The following is a 20,892-nucleotide window of genomic DNA, read 5'->3' on the forward strand; positions in this document are numbered from 1 at the left end:
GCAGTGCATCCACACGAGTAAAGTGGGAGAGTTGTCAAGTCAGGGTCACTGCTTACATGGCAGGTAGGCAGCCCATGGACTCCTGGCCACGTTCTGCCCTTGTCTTTGAGACTCACAGCAAAGAGTTCAGCCTCTTTAGCGATGAGACTGTAGAGACACAGGAAGGCTTAAGCGACATGTCAGTATCACACTGGGATCAGTGGCAAAAATGATTCCATTTAGATACTGGAACCATTGAGAGAGTTATGTACTGTGCATTGCTTTGCCTAGCTTCAAACATGGAGTGGAGGACACTTGGACCTCACTATTCCCCGACTCCATAGAGTGATTCAGATTCTGATTGCGGGGAGTTTCAAATCACACATTTTGGAGCTGGATCCATGAAGAGGTCAAGGTTGGCAGTCTGAGTTCTGTTACAAGAATTGTCTGGTTAGGAATTTTTTTAAAAATTGGGTTGGGAGAAGAAAGAAGGTCTTAACCCTGACCTTTGGAGGCACCATGTCTGTAAGGACCTGGAAAGGTCCTGACACCTTCTCACATGGGTGCCATGGTGGTGGCAACGGTACTGCCATCGTGACTCTCTAGGATTATAACCACTCATTTGTCTGACAAGCTCTTTTTATTCTTCCTAGAATTTCATGTTTCTCAAAGACAGCTGTGGAAAGTGTTCCTGCCCAGATTAGTCCGGTGGTGCTCTGGGAAAACGTGTGACCCCAGTCATTCCTATAACAGCTGGAGGATTAGCTCTGAAGTTGGCTGTGTCTGGGTAGAGAAAAAACAAAATCCGTTCCTAGGCACCACTAGGCAACAGGAAAGTTTTCACGGTTACCCCAAAGTTGCTCAGATACAGGATCCAAGTAGATGAGGGCTATGGAAAACTTTTTATGGGAATGGCAAACCATTTGAAAAGGCCCATGTAGAGCTTCTGAAAATTTCAGGAGAACATTGTAAGTAGGAATTGTTCTGGCTAAAACTGACATTTTAAGGAGTCATTAATATAAATAAAATCGCTTTCAATATGAGTAGGGTCTCCATAGCATAGACAGCAAAATGCTTGTGTGTTTTATTGCGTGGAGTTTATTTTTTGTTATAGAGAATGCTGGATTATGGTAGAGAAGGTGGATAACATTAACCTTGTAGGACTTGGTCGCTGGCATTACTGACACCCAATGAAGGTCATTCTTGCCTACCAGAGCAGTGGGGCAGGCTGGCATAAACAAACAGGCAGGGAACCATGCTTTCTTCCACCTTGGTAGAAAGAATAGAGTTGAAAGTGCTTGACACCGTCCTGCTGGCAAAACAAAAGCACAGTGGAGACACCAGAATTTCTATAAAGGAGTGTCTTCAGGATGGCAGTGGGGTTGGACTGAGGGTGGCTTGACGCTGCATTTGCATGTGATAGAGAACAGGTCTGTACCGAAGCGTAGACAGAAATGAAGGAGAGTGGTACATCTAGCTCTCCATGCCACCATTTAGCAGATTGTGTGTGTGCCCCTGTTGCGCATGTGTGTTAGGGTGCATGCACGTGTCATGGTTGTGGCTCTATGTGTGGAGGGGCGAGGGTGCATGTAAGGGGGTTTACAGTGTCCAGCCCTAACCATAGATTGCTGAAGATGATGTCACTGAGATTCTAGGAAGTCTGTGAATCTGTGAAGGCATTCTGAGCATCTCAAAGGCGTAGTGTCCTTATTGTCACGCATGCTGTACTCTTGACCCCACTCCCTTCAGCCCAGCACATAGCAGGTGCCTTTTGGGACCTACTTCATTTTCCCATTTTAGGGCTGGTCTTTTATTCCTTTTAGAATACAGGTGACACACAATGTTACATTAGTTTCAGGTGTACAGCATAGTGAGTCGACAAGGCTATGCATATGCTGTGCTCGCCACCAGGGTTGCTGCCATCTGTCACTGTACAGTGCTGTCACATTACCATGACCTTATGCTGTGCCTTTTTATTCCTTGACTTACTCCTTTCATGACTGGAAGCCTGTATCTCCCTCTCCCCTTCATCTGTTTTGCCCGTACCTCCCCACAACCCTCTGGTAACCATCAATTTGTTCTCTGTATTTATAGGTCTGATTTTTCTTTTGGGGTTTTTTTAATTCATTTTTTTTTATTCCACATAGGGGTGAAGTCCTATGGTATTTGTTCTTCTCAGTCTGACTCATTTCACTTAGCATAATACCCTGCAGGTCCATCCATGCTGTTGCAAATGCCACAATTTCTTCCCTTTTATGGCTGTATAGTATTCCAACACACACACACACACACACACACACACACACACACACACACACACACCCTGTCCTTATCCATTCATCCATTAGTGGACCCTTAGCTTGTTTCTGTATCTTGGATATTTTAAATAATGCTGCAATAAACATAGAGGTGCAGGGGCGGCTGGGTGGCTCAGTGGGTAAGCGTCTTACTTTGACTCAGGACATGATCTCATGATTCATGGGTTCGAGCCCCATGTCAGGCTGTCTGCTGTCAGCACAGAGCCTGCTTTGGGTCCTCTGTCTCCCTCTCCCTCTGCCCCTCCCCCGTTTGTGTGTGCTCGCGTGCTCTCTCTCTCTCTCTCTCTCTTTCTGTCAAAAATAAATAGTTAAAAAAATAAACATGGGGTGCCTCTATTTTCTCAAATTAGTGTTTTTGTTTCTCCTTGGTAAATATCCGGTAGTGGAGTTACTGAATCATATATCTTTTTTTAATTTTTGGAGGAACTTCCATACTGCTTTCCATAGTGGCTGCGCCAATTGACATTCCCACCAACCATTTACAAGTGTTCCTTTTCCTCCACATCTTCACCATCTTTTCAGTCCTTTATCCATTTTTTAATTGGATTGTTTTGGGGGCTTTTTTGGTGTTGAGCTGTATAAGTTTTTTATACATTTTAGATACCAACCTTTCATCAGATATACAATTTGTAAATATTTTCTCCCTTTCGCTTTTGTTGGTTGTTTCCTTCACTCTGCAGAAGCTTTTTATTTTGATGTAGTTCCAATAGTTTACTTTTACTTTTGTTTGTGTGTGTCTCTCTGCCCATACGTGTTTATTTTGCTTTTGCTTACCTTGGGAGACATGTCTAGAAAAATGTTATTGCGGATGTCAGAGAAATTACTGCCTGTGCTCTTTTCAAGGGTTTTTATGGTTTCAGGTCTCACATTTAGGTCTTTAATCCATTTTGAGTTTATTTTTGAATATGGTAAAATAAAGTGGTCCATTTTCATTCTTTGACATGTAGCTAACCACTTTTCCCAACACCATTTGTTGGAGAGACTTTTCCAATTCTATTTTCTTGCCTCTTTTGTCATAGATTAGTTGACCATAATCATGGGTTTATTTCTGGGGTTTCTATTCTATTCTGTTGAACCATGTGACTATTTTTATGCCAGTACCATGCTGTTTTGATACTGCAATGTTGTAGTACCTCCTAAAATCCAGGATTGTGATAACTCCAGATATTTCTTTTTTCTCAAGGTTGCTTCAGAAATCCTTTTATTATTTAGTAGTATTTGTTCTAGGTCTATAAAAAATGGTGTTGGTGTTTTGATAAGGATTGCATTGAATCTGTAGATTGCGTTGGGTAGTATGGGACATTTTAACAATTTTAATTTTTCTAAGTCACGAGCATGGAATATCTTTCCATTTGCTCGTGTCATCTTTAGTTTCTTTCATTCATGTTTTATGGTTTTTAGGGCGTAGGTTTTTCACCTCTTTGGTTAAATTGATTTTTACATATTTTTTCTTTTTGGTGTATTTGTAACTATTATTGTTTTCTTAATTTCTCTTTCTGCTACTTTGGTATTGGTACCCAGTTAGTACTGATTAATACCCAATTTCTGCAAATTAATTTTGTATTCTGCAACTTTACTGAATTCATTTATTACTTTTAGTAGTTTTGGTGGAGTCTTTATAATTTTCTATTTATAGTATGTCATCTGCAACTAGTAACAGTATAACTTCTTTACCAGTATGGATACATTTATGGCTTTATTATGTTGAGGCATATTCCCTTTAAACCCCCTTTGTTGAAAGTTTTTTTTAAAATCATGAATGGATGTTGAATTTTTTCAGATGATTTTTCTGGCATCTATTGAGGTGATCATATGATTTTGATTCTTCATTTTCTTAACCCAGGGTATCATATTAATTCATTTGGAGTTATTGAACCATCCTTGCATCTCCAGGATAAATCCCACTTGCTCATGTTGAATGGCCCTTTTAACTATTGGTAAATGTAGTTTGCTAAAATATGTTGAGGATTTTTGTATCTGTGTTCATCAGGGATATTGGCCTAAAATGTTCTTTTGTGTGTGTTATCTTTGTCTGATTTGTGTATCAGGTTAATACTGGCCTTATAGAGTATATCTTGAAGCTTCCCTTTCTCTTCTATTTTTTTGAATAATTTCAGAAAAATAGGTATAAACTCTTCTTTCAGTGTTTTATAGAATTCACCTGTGAATACATCTGGTCCTGTACTTCTTTTTTTTTTTTTGGTAGTTTTTGATTACCAATTAAATAACATTATTAGATGTGTGGGATGATTTCAGTATTCTTAAATTTAGTGGGATTTGTTTTGTGGCCTACATGTGATCTCTTCTGGAGGATGTTACATGTGTACTTGGAAAGAATGTGTTTTCTTTAGTTTTCAGATGGAATGTTCTGTATATATGTTCATATGGTCTAATGTGTCATTCAAGGACACTTAATGATTTTCTGCCTGGATAATCTATCCATTGATAGAAGTGGAGTATTAAGAGTCCCCTACTATTATTATGTTATAAATTTCTCTAAGTCTGTTAATAATTGTTTTGTATATTTAGGTGCTCCAGTATTATGTGCATAGGTATTTACAATTGTCATAGCCTCTTGTTGGATTGGTCCCTTTATCATTATATAATGCCCTTGTCTCTTACACAGTCTTTGGTTTAAAGGCTATTTTGTCTGATGTAAGTCAGTATTGGTACCTCAGTGTTTTCTTCATTTGCATGTTAAATGTTTTTCCGTCCCTTCACTTTTCAGTGTGCATGCCTCATTAGATCTGAGGTGAGCCTCTTGTAGGCACAGACGGATGGGTCTTGTGTTTTTGTCCATTTTACCCCATGTGCTAATCGTTCAACATCATACCAAGCAAAGCCATTCTTACACTACACAGTTGATCCAGTTACATCACTGGGGGAGTCTCTAACATCCCAAGCCTGCTATGGTTATGTTGCTTACGAATTCCTTCTTCCATTCCACTGGCTCTGGTCCCCTCCTTGCGGATCTGATATGAAAATTCCCATCCCTCTTTCCTTCCTTTGTGGAGTTCCATGGCTCTGGCTCAGACAAATGTGCCCTCTTCTCAGAGCTTCAGTGTTTTTCTTCCCTGCCATTTCCCCCTTGTGTTACATAATTTCTTCCCCTGGCTTAGCGTGTATCAGGATGTGCACTAGGAGTGATACACTGGTCTTTTTGATACTGTATCCCATCAGACAGTAGGAGCTGTTCGTAAGTCCTGTGGAACCACTTTTCCCCTGTGCTCAGTGTTACTTGGTGACGGCAGACCAATTAGCACCAGCTCTGGTTGCACTTGTCCCTGCCACAGGTTTTGTTTTTATTTGTTTTGTTATAAAACTGATGATGATCTAGAAAATTTACAAAGTTCTAAAACAGATAAAAATCACCTCCCAGATGGTCCCACTTCCTGGAGGTGATCCGTGTGTTAGCAGGTTCCTTACCAATGCATTTTAATGCCATTGCAATCATCTCACATGCATGGTTTTGGAAATTCCTGCTTTGTTTTCTTAATGTTGAAACCATTAGTGCAAGAAGATCTATCATAAATGAATTGGGAACATATTTAGCACAAATGCAGCTAAGTGGATTCATATCCTGAATAAGAAGGTACTCCTGAAAGGTCTTTCAAGCATCATTCCAGCGCTGTGCAAGTTTGGGTTCTCCTGAACTTTTTCATTCAGTGGCTCCTAGTTTCTCACTGCTGACAGGCTTATGGTAGCCAAACCTGCTTGTGTAGGAGCTAGGCGCCTTCCCTGAGCAAAGGACAGCTTCTGGATTTATTTATAACTGCGGTAGTGGGTTAGCAAAGTCAAAGTCTAGAATCTGTTATCACATCTCTTGAGTTCTGGAAGAAAGGACCACAGCTTGTGTGGGTAGGAGATGCCAAGAACAACTGAGGGGACAAGATAAAGGCCTGTCCAAGCTCTGCAAGTTCACGTTCATGAGCTCTTCTAAAGCTTTCACCTTCCCTTTGGGTGTCTTTCTTTGGAGTTTGTTTCATCTTGGGAACTTTAGTTTCTGGTATTTATGAACTACTCAAGCACTCCTAAGAATTTTGTTCACTTGCAGGAGATCTCTGAAATGTTAAGCATGTTAGGGAAGCTAAAAGATTTGTTTCTGTTGTGATTTAAGTACGTTTTGTCTTGCAAAGATTTTATATTTTACATCACAAGATGCCAATGGGGTGCAGCATTTCAGGTCTGCCATTGGCTAATTCCCATAAACTTTATTTTATGAAATACCATATTCCCTCACTGTAAACATAGCAGCGATTCAGGAAGCTGCCCTGTTTCTGCATCGATGCCTTAGATAAATGAGGAAATATGAACTCTGGTCTTGGCACCTCCACCAGGCAGGTAGGTGACCATAGACAAGATGCTCTACTTTTTGGAGCCTCATTTTTCTGAGCTATAAGGTAGGAAGAGTGGCCTTGAATACCACTCAAATACTTTCTAGCTCTAAACTCAATTCTTTTGCTTAGGATCAAGGTCAAATTCTAAGATATGGCTTGAGATCTTTTATGGATTAAATGGGAACTTGGGGACAGGAATGTTTTTCACAGCTTTTGGAGCTAGAGGGAATTTTGAGGATGGTCTAGCACAAGTATCCACAAACTATGGCCTATGGCTGGCCTACTGCTTTTTTTCTTTTTTCTTTTTCTTTTTCTTGACACAGGAGCTAATGGTTACATTTCAGATGATCGTGTAAAAACCGATATAATATCCTTGATTTTACCTCTTGGCCCGAGAAGCCTCAAATTTACTATCTGGGCCTTTAGAGGAAGTTTGCCAATCCCCGATCTAGCATGCCCGCACCCCCCGGGTGTTCTACAAATGAGAAAGCCCAGAGTGGGGAGATAGTCTGCCCAAAGTCGCTAGCTGGATAAGGTCCTGGTTATCAAATTCCCGGCCCAGGTACCTTAGATGGCATCGAACACAGCTAAGATGGCTTGGCTTCTTTTTGCTGAAGCAGAACCAGTAACCAAAGAACTACATTTCTTTTTAAATTCTATCAAATGAATTATCAAGAGAGAGGACTTCTGTAAGTATAAGGAGTCCTGTGATTCAGTGAGAAGGGGGGATGTACAGCTGGGGCATGGGTTCGAGCTTTTGGTTTTCAATCACAGCATGCTAGGACCCGGCGACTGCTCAGGGACCTCTGGCACACTGGAGAGTTAGTTGTCACCTCACCATGAAAGGCGTGGCAAGGAGGCTGTGGTCAGACCGTGTGCCACACCCAGCAGAATTCCCAGAGCTGGGTTGCAGGGGAAACCCCAGACTTTGAGCAGGAAGCTTGTTGCCTTCTGGGAATCACATTCTGATTTTAAAGTCAAATTTGTTAAATAAGGAATGGCTTACTTCGGGCCAAGTTCTAATTACTCATTTGCTCATTATTCTGTGTTAAGGATCTTTGTTTTGTGAGTGGAAGCCACTCGGTACAGAATTTCCCAAATCCCGGCTTCTGCTCCGGCGGGCACTTTGCTGCTGTACTTAAGTAGTAATAATTAATTGCTTTAAAGGACTCAGCTGGGGTGGGAAAAGAATATGTCAGTCAAGTGTCCCATGAAGTAATCTGGTCGCGGTCCCTGAGGGTTGGGATGTGAGCCAGGGGACAGTGTAAGCGTGAGTAGTTGTGACAGCCAGAGTGTGGTCTGTGCTGGAGAGACAGGTTATTTGGCACTGACACACGTAAACACCTCCATCTTGTTCGCAAGAGACCCCAGGAGGGGAAAAGTGAAAATAGTACTAAACCATTGTCATTAGGAAGCAGGGGCTGTGATTGTCTGGATTTTAGATGCATTCCAGAGTCAGCATGGCCTTCTGTTTTCCAGTGTTTTTGTTAGTGGTTTGGTAGTGTTAAATAAACGTTCTTTGTGATACCTAGGCTTAGCTTGAGGCAGGATCTCACAGAATCTCCTTCCTCTTCTGTTAAGACTCAGAATTTTGTAGAAGAGAGTGCTAGGCTAGATCCACTCCTGTTGGTAGACCTGTAAGGGTAGGTCTGTGGCAATACTGTGGGTAGTATGGGCAGGGTTCAGAAAAGAGGCTCTGGTTGTTTTATTTTTAAATAATTTTTAGGGGCGCCTGGGTGGCTCAGTCGGTTAAGCATCTGACTTCAGCTCAGGTCATGATCTTGCAGTTCAGAGTTGGAGCCCCGCGTTGGGCTCAAAGCCTGGATTCTGTGTGTGTCTCTCTCTCTCTGCCCCTCTCCTGCTCATGCTCTCTTAAAATAAACATTAAAAAATTAATAATTTTTAAAGTTTTGACTGTATTAAAATTTTTAGTGTCTGCAGGAATGGTATGTGTTACCACAGTTAAAGAGAGAAAGATAGTTGTGTAAGGAAACTGTATATTCATTGAGTAGTAAGGATAACATGGCCTAAATTGATTTTATAATCTCAGAAGTTTCTGGATTCTACCAAGCAGTAATTAATGTGAACATCCACAGGCTGGATGTTGGGGGTGTCCACTAGGATGCATGTCCAATGCCATCTAAAGTGGGGCACAGCCTCTTTGCTTGGTTTGGCTAATGGGCAATTGAGGTCCTAGAGACACAGCTCCTGGAATGGGGTGCATGGACCGTGGGTGTGTACAATGGCCTGCTGGGGTGGAGGAAGAAACTATGCAGCCTTCTTTTATTTCACTTTTACCACCTTCTTATTAAAGTTTCTATTGTGTAACTTTTACAATGGACATAATATATGAAGACAGGTGTATATGTATCTAATTTATAAATAAATACACATCTATTCATAAGTATGCACATATTTCTCCCTGCCGAAATAGGTCTGGATACAACTGCTTTAGATCTTCCGGATGAGTCTACAAAGAAGAAAAGGCAGGGCATGTTTTTGGAACTCTGAAATGCCTGTTCATGCCCAAACCTCAGATTCCTAAAATAGATGTGAGATCTATCTGCTCTAGTTACGGTGGTGACATGCCGCTTTACATGCTTTTGGTCCTTCACACTGGCAAACCAGGGTGAGTCACCAAAGCGCAGGCTAGACCTTTGCCAAGCTGCATGACAGGTGCTGCGTCACTCCCACTGAAATGTTCAGTAGCAGCCTCACGGCCCTGACTTACGTGGGTGCCAGACTCCCCTTTTTGAGTAGGCACCAGACACAACTCTAGTGGAGGTTCCCTGGTGGGGTGGAGGGTATTGGAGAAAGAGAGAGAAGGCCAGAGTTCATTCCTTCCTTCTTTCCTTTATTCATTCGAGAAACATTTACTGTTTATCTAGTGCATGCTAGCCACTGACATCGCTTGCCTCTTACTTCCTCTTCTATAATACAAGATGAGATGATTTCTGTGTTTCTTCCCCACTCTGGCTGATGTTTCATAATCGACCCCAAAATTGCTGCCATTCTTAACAGTGTGCCTGGGTAGCTCCGTTGGTTAAGCCTCCACCTCTTGACTTTGGCTCAGGTCATGATCTCACGGTTGTGAGATTGAGCCCCATGTTGGGTCTGCACTGAGTGTGGAACCTGCTTGGGATTCTCCATCTCTCACTCTGTCTCTGCCCTTCCCCGACTCTCCCACTCTGCCTCTCAAAATACGTATACACATCATTTTAAATGTGGCTAATGAAACAGTAAGCATGGGGCACAATGATCGATAAAAGCAGGGTTACATTGTTTTCCTTTCTGTGAGTTGCAAATTTCCAGCATAAAATTGAAAATGAATAGCAGCTAGCTTAAAAGGGCATATGAAATGAACATTTCCCCACTTGAAAGAGTCTCCTTTTAGAAGAGAAGTCCAATTTGAAGACTTTAAACTCCCAAATCCCCACTTCAACATAGGAAGTGTGAAAATGGGCAGATGCTGTGGCCAAAAGAGAAATAAATAGGGTTTTCAGGATGACCCGATAATCTGAACATAGACTAGTGTTCTCAGTTAAAGGAAGAGATATTCATATTAAAAAAATAGAGCATCCCTTGTGATCTATGATGGGCTTGTCAGTCCACTTGAGGCCCTCTGCCACAGCTGCCCAGTTTTGCCCCTAAATACGGGCTCACCTACACCCCGACTCTAGCATCACCCCTGCCTGGACCTGGAGGGAACAGAGCAGCCGAAGCCCAGTGCTTGGATCAGGCTCCAAGTCTTGCTCTGCTGCTCTGCCCTTCCGGTCCTCATGCCAGCCTGCTCCTTTTCCTGAGTCACTGTCCCAGTGCTGCCCCGGCGACAGACTCTACTCCAGCAGGACTTAGTGGCCTCTCTCCCTGGGGCTAGGCCACATTCCCAAGCTTGACCTAGTGGCTGGGGTCTTGCCCTGTCTGTGGGGATGACAGCCTGCATGGATCTCCCTTCTGGGCTTCGGTTAGGGCCATATTCTGTTCTTCCTAGCCCAGACTCCTTCCTAGCACTTGCCCCTTCCTGAGTGGAAGAGTCTGATTTTATGTTTTTGTTTTTTTTAATGTTTTATTTATTTTTGAGAGAGACAGAGACAGAGACAGCGTGAGCAGGGGAGGGTCAGAGAGAGAGAGAGGGAGACACAGAATCTGAGGCAGGCTCCAGGCTCCAAGTCCAACATGGGGCTTGAACCCATGAACCAAGATCATGACCTGAGCTGAAGTCAGACATTCAACCAACTGAGCCACTCAGGCGCCCCAAAAGAGTCTGATTTTAAAAGCCCATCTTCTGTAGTTACACTCTGCCCACTGCCCAGTAGTCATAAGATGTGACATTGTCAAATCTGTCTGCAGAATCCTATTCATTTCAACCTTTCAGATATACCCCAGAATCATGGCCACCGCACCACCCCAGCTGTAGCCATTCTTCTGACTCTGGGACAAACAGTATCTCTGCTTCTGCTCCAACCCTATCTCCCACCCATATTTCCCACATAGCAAGCCGGTGATTTTTAATAAATGGAACTCTGATCTAGTTACAAATCTCAGCTCCTTGCTCTGGTCTACACCTTGCCCCTGCCTACTCTTAAGCCATTTCCTACTGCTCTCCTCTCGAATCTTGGTGTTCCTTTCATACCGGTCTTCCTGTGCTCCTTCTAATATGCCAAGCTCCTGGCTACCTCTGGGCCTTTGCACAAGCGTTTTCATCTACTCAGAAGAGCTTTTCTTCTGGTCGTTGTAAGGACGACTGTTTCTTTTAAGTCTTACCTGAGATTTCAGCTCCTTGGAAAGTCTTTCCTAACTACCCTGTTAGTTTTCTGTTAGTTTTCCCAACATATCCATCTCTTTCTTGCTGTCACCCTATTTGATTTTTGTCAGGAGTGCTTAGCACTATTAAACATTCAGTAATTATTTGTCCTGTTTGTCGGCTGTCTCCCTTGACTAAAACGTCAGCCCCATGAGAGCAGACTTTCCTTGCTGTATCAAGCTCCCCCCTTTATTGCCAGCATGTTCTGACATATAGGAGCTAAATTAATACTTGGCGAATCAATGAACAAATGAATGAATGTGTGTTTTTTTAAACTGCAGCCAGGACAGCCTTTCTTTACATAATAGAAGGCCTGTAAGGAGAATATTCTCCTGGGATTAGGGTTTGCTGGAAGCCCAGCATGTTCTGTTTTTTTCTTTTTTTTTTTAATGAGATCAAAAGCCAAACCATATCATAGTAGGAAATGTGTCAGAAACCACAAGTAAAAAGTATGAAAGTACCTACAATCTTTTATTGTGAACTGTGGTTTGAATGTATAACCCATCTATATATTTTTAACAAAGAATTCTACCTGAGATATTATTTTGTAATCTGCTTTTTCATTAACATCACAGGAACATTCCCTAGGACACTAAATAGTCTTCCATAATTCTAACTTCAATGGAGATATATTATTCAATCACATCAATACACACAAATATCTCTTACTCCCCCACCTCCCACCAAATTATATATGAGTGTCTCTTATGGTAGCCTTCCAAGACTGAGTATAACAATTAAAAAAAAAATCTTTGACAGTGTGAAAGGCAAAACTTAGAGCAGCTGGATATTTTTCTTGCATTTATTGGCCAACCGTGTTCTCTTTCTGAGCGGGTAACCAGGGTGCGTGCACAGAAGGCTCTTGGCCGGGGTGCTGGGCAGAAGGCTAGGGTCCTCCCAGCTCTAGCTTCTTGATTACACAGTAGCTACATGAGGGCCGTGGGTCCAGAAGAGCCTGCTTTTTTGCTTATCGTTTTCCCCATAGGGAAGTACAGATGCCTTGTTCCTGACCGCCATCTGCAAAGCTGTTGGGGGAAAATGGAGAAAATATATTTATTTAATGCAGCCCAGTTTAATTTCCATTTACTCAGAGAAAAATTGCTTGTGTGTAATGGTGACTTGCACCTGGAGGGAGTGAACTAATAAAGGAGATGCGGTGAGAAAACAGTCATTCTGCCCAGAAACAAAGGAAATAGGTTCTTGCTTGAAAGTACTAACCCCAGACCAAAGGAGGCTGTTCCGCCTGGAGCCTGTAAGGACAGTGTTGCCCCCGCCCCCCGTTTCCCCCAGGGAGACCTCTGGGGGGCTGAACTAGCATCTGGCAAACTGTACTATCGGTAGGTTGCCTTGATGCATTTAAGTTGGGGAACTGTTAAGCCTTAGCTTCATCCAGGATGGAGGACAAACGCGTTGTATGAAAAGTAGACTGAATTACAGGTAGCCTAGGTCAGCGAGCTGGTTTGAATTCTGCAAAGGAGATCCTCACGTCCAGGTCTGCTTCTGAAGAATATGGTATAGTTGTGAAATTCCTAGTCCCTGTCCAACCTCTGCGGGAGCTTTCTGCTGGTTCATCCATGCACTGCTGTGAAAGGTTCCCCTTTGTGGTACCACCACCCCTATAATGGGGGTAACTAGGTATTCAGGCACTATCTTTATTCACAGGTTGTTTAAAAATTTTTTTTAAACATTTATTTATTTTTGAGAGAGAGAGAGTGCAAATGGGGGAGAGGCAAAGAGAGTGGGTGACACAGAATGCAAAGCAGGCTCCAGGCTCTGAGCCCAGAGACCCATGCAGGGCTTGAACCCATGAGCTGCGAGATCATCACCTGAGCTGAAGTTGAATGCTTAACCAACTGAGCCACCCAGGTGCCCTATTCACAGGGTTTTAAGAACACTTTGGGCCAGTGAATACAGGTGTCATTTTTTCTTAATTTATTTTTAGAGAGAAAGTGTGCGAGTAGGGGGAGGGGCAGAGAGAGAGGGTGGGTGGGGGTGGGGGTAGGGGTTAGAGAATCCCAAGCAGTCTCTGCACTGTCAGCACAGAGCCTGATACAAGGCTTGAACTCATGAACTGTGAGATCATCACCTAAACAAATCAAAAGTCGGACGCTCAACCGACTGAACCACCCAGATGCGCCGGTGTCTCTTCTAGTAGATAAATCAGACGGGATGGAGAGTTACAGTGCTGCACAGTCTACGGGTGGCTTGCTGGGTAATGACTCTCATGAGGCACCTTGGCTGTCAGTGGCTGGTACTTGATCCTTGGAGGTTTGGGTTCTTTATCTCACCCTCTCCTCTACTTGTGGCCACTTCAATTCTCCTTTACTCGGAGTACGGATTCTTTTGTCCAGTGTACAGGTTGGGAACGTCCCTCTGTATTGGATTTATGGTTTGTGAAATTAATGGTCACGTACATGCGGTCATTGTTTTATTGGTGGGTTAGGTTTGCTCTCTGGGCTAAGGATCAAGAAAAGGCCTCCAGGAATTCTGGGTGGAAGGAGAAGCCCATCAATTAGTATTTCGGAATATTATCTTACCCTGATTAGAAGGCAGCAGTGCTTGCTCTTAGCTGGTGTTTGGAGAGAGACAAGGCAGCAAAGTGGAGAGACCACTGAACTCGGAGACCAGGATTCTAGGTGCAGTGTTTTCTGTGGCCAGGGTGATCTTGACTTCCTCTCCTTTGCCCTTGTGTTAGCCCCCATATGGAGTGCTCGGTCCCACACTGCCACCCCTGCCTCGGTGCCGCACAACAGCTCACACCCAACACATCACACTTAATGGATTTACTACTACTCCTGTTCTCTTCTGCCCCCAGACCCCAGTCTCAAAACTGCTCCTGCCCTGACTTGGTTAGTGACCTTGCCACAGTTGCCCAGCCAGACGGGAGGCCATCCTTGCTTTGTTACCCCTCCCCGGACCCCCACCCACTCAGTCCCAGAGTCCCTTCCATTGCAGAAATAACTCTGACGGGTGTCCCCAGCTCTTCAACCTGCTGCTACAGCTTCATTTCAGGAGTCCTTGCCCCTGGCTTGGAGCATTGCAGATCTTCCTTATTGCTAAACAAAGGAAGTTAGAGCAGAGCACTATCTGATGGGTTCTTCCCTGATCTCTGTGTCTCGGTTTTTCTGCCTTTTTTTAGAAATAATCACTGGCAGCCCCAACAGACAGAGGGCTCTGCCTCTCTCCCTCTCCCTTACTGCGTGGCTTGCATAAGCTGCGTATTTAGAGATGCCACGCTCTCCGCGTATGAGATGCCAGGAAGCCAGATGGATGAACCCTTATGCTAGGATGCTCTGCAGCCGCAGAGTTCCTGCGAAGAGGATTTTCTTTCCCCCCAGCGGTGCTGTGGAGAGCCCGGCTGAGCTGTTTGAATTCTATTCTGTCTGCAACTATAATTGTCCAGAGGGTTCTCATTGGCTTTTGTCCCACCACTACACGGGGACGCCTGGCCCCACTGAGCAGGGTTCTCATTTCACGGGCGGCAAACACTCAGCGAGTGCTTCATCTGGTAAGGGGACTAGTAAGTGGAAGACTATCCAATGTGCCCAAGCATCTTCTACGTTTTCAGTTTCTTTCACGTCACTTATCATAATTTGAGACTCAGGACTATTTCTTTCAAAAGAATAGGACAGACACTGTTGCCTTACTATACAAATGAGGAAACTGAATTCTACAGATGACTGACTACTGAGCTGAATGACTCTGTTTCGGTGTTGGGAACTGCCTCCAAGTCTCCTTACTGTACACCCAAGAATATGCTCATCATATCATGAATATACTAGTAAAATCTATATATTTTTAAATATTTATTTTGAGAGGGAGGGAGAGTAAGAGAGGGGGATGGAAGATCTGAAGCCAGCTCTGCACTGACAGCAGCAAGACTGACATGGGGGTCGGACGCATAAACTGTAAGATCATGACCTAAGCCAAAGTCGGATGCTGACTGAGCCATCCAGGCGCCTCGACTATTAAAATATTTTATATCATTATTATGTCAAAAAAATTTTAGAAAAGTCCTCCAAAGTGATCAGTCCCAAGAACTCTTAACAATGGATATTTAAAATCGATAGATTACAAAGTACATATAAATGTAATACTTTTTAATTATCTTTTTAATTGGAGTTGAGCTAAAATTTTAGTGTGAATCTTTGTAACTATTTTTTTAATGTTTTTTTTATTTTTGAGAGACAGAGACAGTGCGAGCAGAGGAGGATCAGAGACAGAGGGAGACATAGAATTTGAGGCAGACTCCAGGCTCTGAGCTATCTGTCAGTACAGAGCTCGACGCGGGACTTGAACCCATGAACCCTGAGATCATGACCTGAGTCGAAGTCAGATGCTTAACTGACTGAGCCACCCAGGCACCCCTGTAACTATTTTAACTAATGGCCATGTCCACTACACCTGTGAAGTCTGTTATCAAAACAGCTAAGGTGTATGATATTGATAATAAAGTAGAAGAGTTAGCATTTAGTAAGTGCCCACCACATAGCAGGGACTTGGTTACATAAGTGCCAATATCCTTACTGTCTTACAAGACTGAAAACCGCATTTCGACAAGTTTGTGTAACTTTCCCATGGTTACAGGGCTGGTCAGGTAAACTCTGAAATTTTATTTTGAATGTTTATTTATTTTTGAGAGACAGAGTGTAAGGGCTGGTCAGGTAAACTCTGAAATTTTATTTTGAATGTTTATTTATTTTTGAGAGACAGAGTGTAAGCAGGAGAGGGGTGGAGTGAGAGGGAGACACAGAATCCAAAGCAGGCTCTAGGCCCTGAGTTGTCAGCACAGAGCCCGACGCGGGGCTTGGACTCATGAACTGCAGATCATGACGTGAGCTAAAACCGACTGAGCCACCCAGGTGCCTCTGGTCAGGTAAACTCTTAACAACTAGTAATACTGCTTCCCTACTGTTTGGGGGAGAAGTAACTAGAAATGCTAGAAACAGATAGTTGACAGAATGAGGAGAATCCAGACTGTTGGAAATCCTCACTCTCCTCTCCTTGAGTAGTTCAGGTAGAGAAAGGAATGAGCTTGGGGGGCGGAAATCACTAATGCTTTTTGAGTAATTTCTGTGTCAGGCACTGATGGCCGCTTGCCATGTGGATTCATTGCATTCATCCTCACAACCCTGGGAGACTGGTACTGCCTTTGCTCTGCTCATCTGACAGGCATGGAAACTAAGGCTCAGAGACAGTAAACCGTACAGTCAGGATTAGAACCCAGAGCCTGTGCTTTAAGCCTTGCTTTCTACAGCTCCTTAGAAAGTTCTAGTTCATCGACTAGCAGCACTATGCTAGGCAGCTGCTTTACATGATCCCATGACCCTAACAACCATGAGAGGAGTGTGGGCTCTTTTACAGCTGCACCAGGGCTCCAAGCTGTCCAGTAGCTCCCAGTCACCCACAAAGCCAAGGTGAGCTTACTGCTTTGCGCCAAGTCTGTGTCAGGAGGTCTGTTCCAGAAGTAGACCTGGAATTCAGGCCGGGGGACAGCTCTTATCATTGAACTCTCTCTCTCTGCACTCTGGCTTCTGCTTGATTTATCAGTGTTCCTGGCATCTCATTATGGAAAATCGATTCCCCTCTTCATACATCCTCAAGATTTCTTTAGCCTCTTGTCACTGCCCAGACATGCGCTCCTGATTCTTCAAACAGGTGAATCTAACCAGGAAGGGTATTGAAGGGCGTTCAGACATTGTGCTGTTGATATCACTTTTCTGAGCACAGCGTCTTGAACAAGAACATCCTTCCCTGTGCAGGACCTCATGGAATCTTGAAGCTGGCTCTGCATCCCTGCCCTCCTTTGGTGCTTCCTCTTGAAATGCAGCCACTTCGGTTAGAGTTGAGCAAGGCTGAAAGAAATGCTGGGACCATATGGAATGTTGGTCCTGCTCGGTTCTTTGTTTCTAAATAAAAGCATAAGTTCCCCAGCAGAAAGAGGGTTAAAGAGTCTACTAAGATCTCCAAAAAGAAGCATCAAGAGCACAAATTCAAGAGAATTAAAAATGTATGAAATCTATGAAAATGTATGAAAAATTAAAAATGTATGAAATGCAAAATATTTTGATGAGTTGTAGTTAATAAAAGGAAAGGAGGTGACATTTTAAAACTGGTGAGATTTGAGGCTTGAGAATTAATGGAGAGTAATTGATGGTGGAAAAGAACAGAAGGTGTGTGGTGGTAGTAGTTTTGTTTGCTTGCCCTTCTTGGGATGGTGGGCAGGTGGGCAGCGGGGAAGGGCTGTTTGTCAGAGTGTGTGGTGGGATCAGGTCATGTGTTTCTTAACAGAATGACAGGCCTGCAGATTTATCTCTATTCCCTCCAAACAGGCAAAGGGAGATTTTCTTGTTACTTGAGTCTGGCCCACTGCTGCTGCCGTGCAAATGAATCCACATAAATTTTTGAAATCCTTCATCTGTGTTACTGCAAAACGCTGATTTATTGAGGACAGGGATTTCCTGATTTATTCTTCAGCATCCTAAAGATTTTCAGAAATTCTTTAAGATCCGCTGTTGGTGGCTAGTGAGGAAGGGCCTAACAGGGTCTCTCTGAGGGCCCCACCTCTACGTGGCATGTCTGTTTTATAGATGAAGAGTCTGCTCTGAATTGTATCACAAGGGGAGCTACAAAGGGTTGAAAATGTGAATTTTTAGAGGTGTTTTCCTCTGAAGTTCCAGGTTTGGAAGTTGAGTACCCATCCCTCACCCCCCCAGTGGAAATTGACTAGCCCCCTGCTGTACCTGGACCTGGTAACCCGAAGGGGCATGAGGAAGCCCCTGGAAGGTCTCCAGAGGTGACTGGGCTCACAGTCACAGTTGGTGCCACCTTTCTCCCCTTTCAAGATTTATAGTCTATAATGTACAATTTAACATAATTGAGGTTATATTGCTTCTATAAAATGCTTTTTACTTCTCAATATTTTGCAAGATTCCCCCCCATTACATTCCTAAACATAAATTTTAATGGATGTACAATATCCCGTTACATGTATTCAATCATTTTTCCCACGAGAAATTTAGATGTTTTTGTGTGTGGCTCTAGCTATAATAATTGATACTCTGATGAACATCTTTGTCCAAAAACTTCTGTCAATGTTTCTAATTATTTCTTCAGAATAAATTCCTAACAGTAGAATTTCTGGGTCAAAGAATATCCCATGTATAAAACTCAATATTCTTTGCTAACTTTCTTTTTCTCCAGAAATGCTAAACCAATTCATCTGCCCACAGTGAAGTATATAACAGTGCAGAATTTCAGCCAACTGCCTTGAATTTAATGCTTTATTTCATCTGGAAAGAGAAAAAAAGTATTTTTATTAGAAAATCATCTTTTGGCCACAGTCACGGTTTAAAGTAGAAAAATGCACGTACACATGATGGAAATTGTACGAATGTGAGGGGAAAATTTTTTTTTTTTTGAAAATGAGAAAAACGTGCCAGCAAAGTAATAAAACAGAAAAATGGTATGTGGGGCACAGTCAATAATCAGTAGAGATTTTTCTCAAATACAGCATGTCCTGAAACATTGAAAATCATTTGCTGTACTGGGGTGCAAGCACATGGTATACGGCAGAAGTGCCAGTGTGGAACTTCCAAAATGCTGAGAGAGGTTAGATGTGAAGTTTGGATCCTGCATTTCAAACATATTTGGTGAGAGGTCGGGGCAGGAACACCTCTCCTGCCTGGTTTTTGTAATCAACTGATATTAATTGGAGCCTAGGTGCAAATCAGGGCTTTGTCACTTAGTGGATTCTTGCAGATTGGTTACTCTCTAGGGCCTTGTTTCCTTGTTTATAAAATGAAGAAAATATTAGCACCAGTTCTGAGGATGCAGAAAATGCTGGAAGGAGCTCAGTGCTCTATGCATAGCTGTACTGTCCGCTAAGGCAGCCCCGTGAGGCTCCTGGGCACCTGAAATACGGCAGGTCTGAACTGAGGTGTGTTCTGTTGCACTGAGGTGTGCAAATGCACATCCATTTCAAAGATTTAGTACTAAAAAGGAATCAAAACTATTTTATTAATTTCTATATTCTATAGCAAAGTTTGGGTACTTTAGGTTCAAATAAACATGTAATTTTAATAATTTTTTTTACTTTCTGAATGTTTTTCCTTTTTAAATGTGGCTTGCATTATATTTTTATTGGACATCACTGCTCTTGAACAAAGTAAAGGCTCAGTAAAGTATTTTAAAATAGAAATCAAGGCAATTGTGTTCCTCCTTTTGGAGCTGCCCAGTTGTTTTATACCCTGGGGGGATCTGACTCTTCAGACACTGTAAGGCATTCGGAGGGGCCCTCTCATCCCCAAGGTTTAGAAGGGCTGGGGTAGGGATGATGCATAGTATTTCATTGTTTGTTATGGGAGTGAGTGAAGAGTTTAAAAATAGCACCCTCCTCCCTCCTCCGGCCCATGCTGATCCCTCCGGAGTTATTTCTGTTGGCTGCGTTAGGAACCTGACATTTGATTCATTGAGTGGGCCCTGCCCCGGTCCTTTAAAACAGAATGGAGAGTTAGGGAAAGGTCAAAGCCACTATGGCTGGTGGTAGCTGCCCCAGGCCGTGACAGGCACAGGAGAACGGAGGGAATCAGAACAATTATGGCAAAATGCTTGGTCAAGATCCAGACCCGGAGGGGCCTCCGCTTGCATATGGTGAACCACTGTAGCAGCAATGTGTTTGTCCGTCTGCTGAGACACAGCTCCAAGATCACAGCTAGAAATGCCGGTACGTGCCTTTCCCTGGGCTGTCATTCCGCACCTGGGGGACGGGTGTGGGTTCCAGCTTCTTGCTCCCTAGCAGCTCCCAGCTGGGAGAGAAGCCAAGGTGAACCTAGTGTGAGAGGTTAGTGATAAGGATGGGAGAGGGGGAGGGAGGCTGAAGAGCCCAGAGACCAGCTGGAAGCAGACGGAGCTAAGAGGAGCAAGGGGGAAGTGGGAGGGCCTGGAATGGGGGGTCCTGACTCTCGTTACCTAAAAATGGTATGACGTCATAAAGGCTAATAAATTACACTCTGGTTGGCAGCTTTAGGGAGGAGGCCGTGGTGGTGGCTCAGGCTCATTGGAAGATTGTGGAGAAGGTAGATTGGATGATCAAATGCACTCCCCACTCCTTTCCATTGTTTAAAGGCTGGAATCTTCGTGTGCTTTCCTGGATGAGGCATAACTCCCCTTTCTCTTCGAAGTAGAGCGTAACTGAAACACATTATCGGCTAAAGAATTGGGAGCTGTTCTGTCGCTTTCCTTCTCTTTGAAAATATATTTTGTGTTATTTTGTGGTCCTTGGGGGAAAGAGGCATTTTAAAAATCAGAGCTTACAGTAGAAAAGATGCTGTTCGATACAGATTCAGTTATAGATATATGGTTTTCACTAGTTTATTAAAACAAATTCTAAGCAATGTCCGGAACTGGCCAGACCTCGTACACGTATGTGGAACGAGCTTCTAAGTGAATGGAA

At 43.3% G+C, this 20,892-nt stretch overlaps 1 protein-coding gene and 1 long non-coding RNA gene across 5 annotated transcripts in view; one reads left to right on the plus strand and one right to left on the minus strand.

Annotated features, from left to right (window-relative positions):
- Positions 1–20,892, plus strand: part of FRMD3 (FERM domain containing 3) — a 285,438-nt gene that overhangs the window by 240,433 nt on the left and 24,113 nt on the right. The window lies entirely within an intron of this gene.
- Positions 11,906–20,892, minus strand: part of LOC115276662 — a 90,380-nt gene continuing 81,393 nt past the window's right edge. For all 3 annotated transcript variants that reach the window (XR_003902047.1, XR_003902045.1, XR_003902046.1), the window contains one exon: positions 11,906–12,463. This is a non-coding gene — a long non-coding RNA (uncharacterized LOC115276662). The remainder of the gene's footprint in view (positions 12,464–20,892) is intronic.

This window comes from Suricata suricatta, chromosome 13 (assembly GCF_006229205.1).
Source record: "Suricata suricatta isolate VVHF042 chromosome 13, meerkat_22Aug2017_6uvM2_HiC, whole genome shotgun sequence".
Lineage (NCBI taxonomy): Eukaryota > Metazoa > Chordata > Mammalia > Carnivora > Herpestidae > Suricata > Suricata suricatta.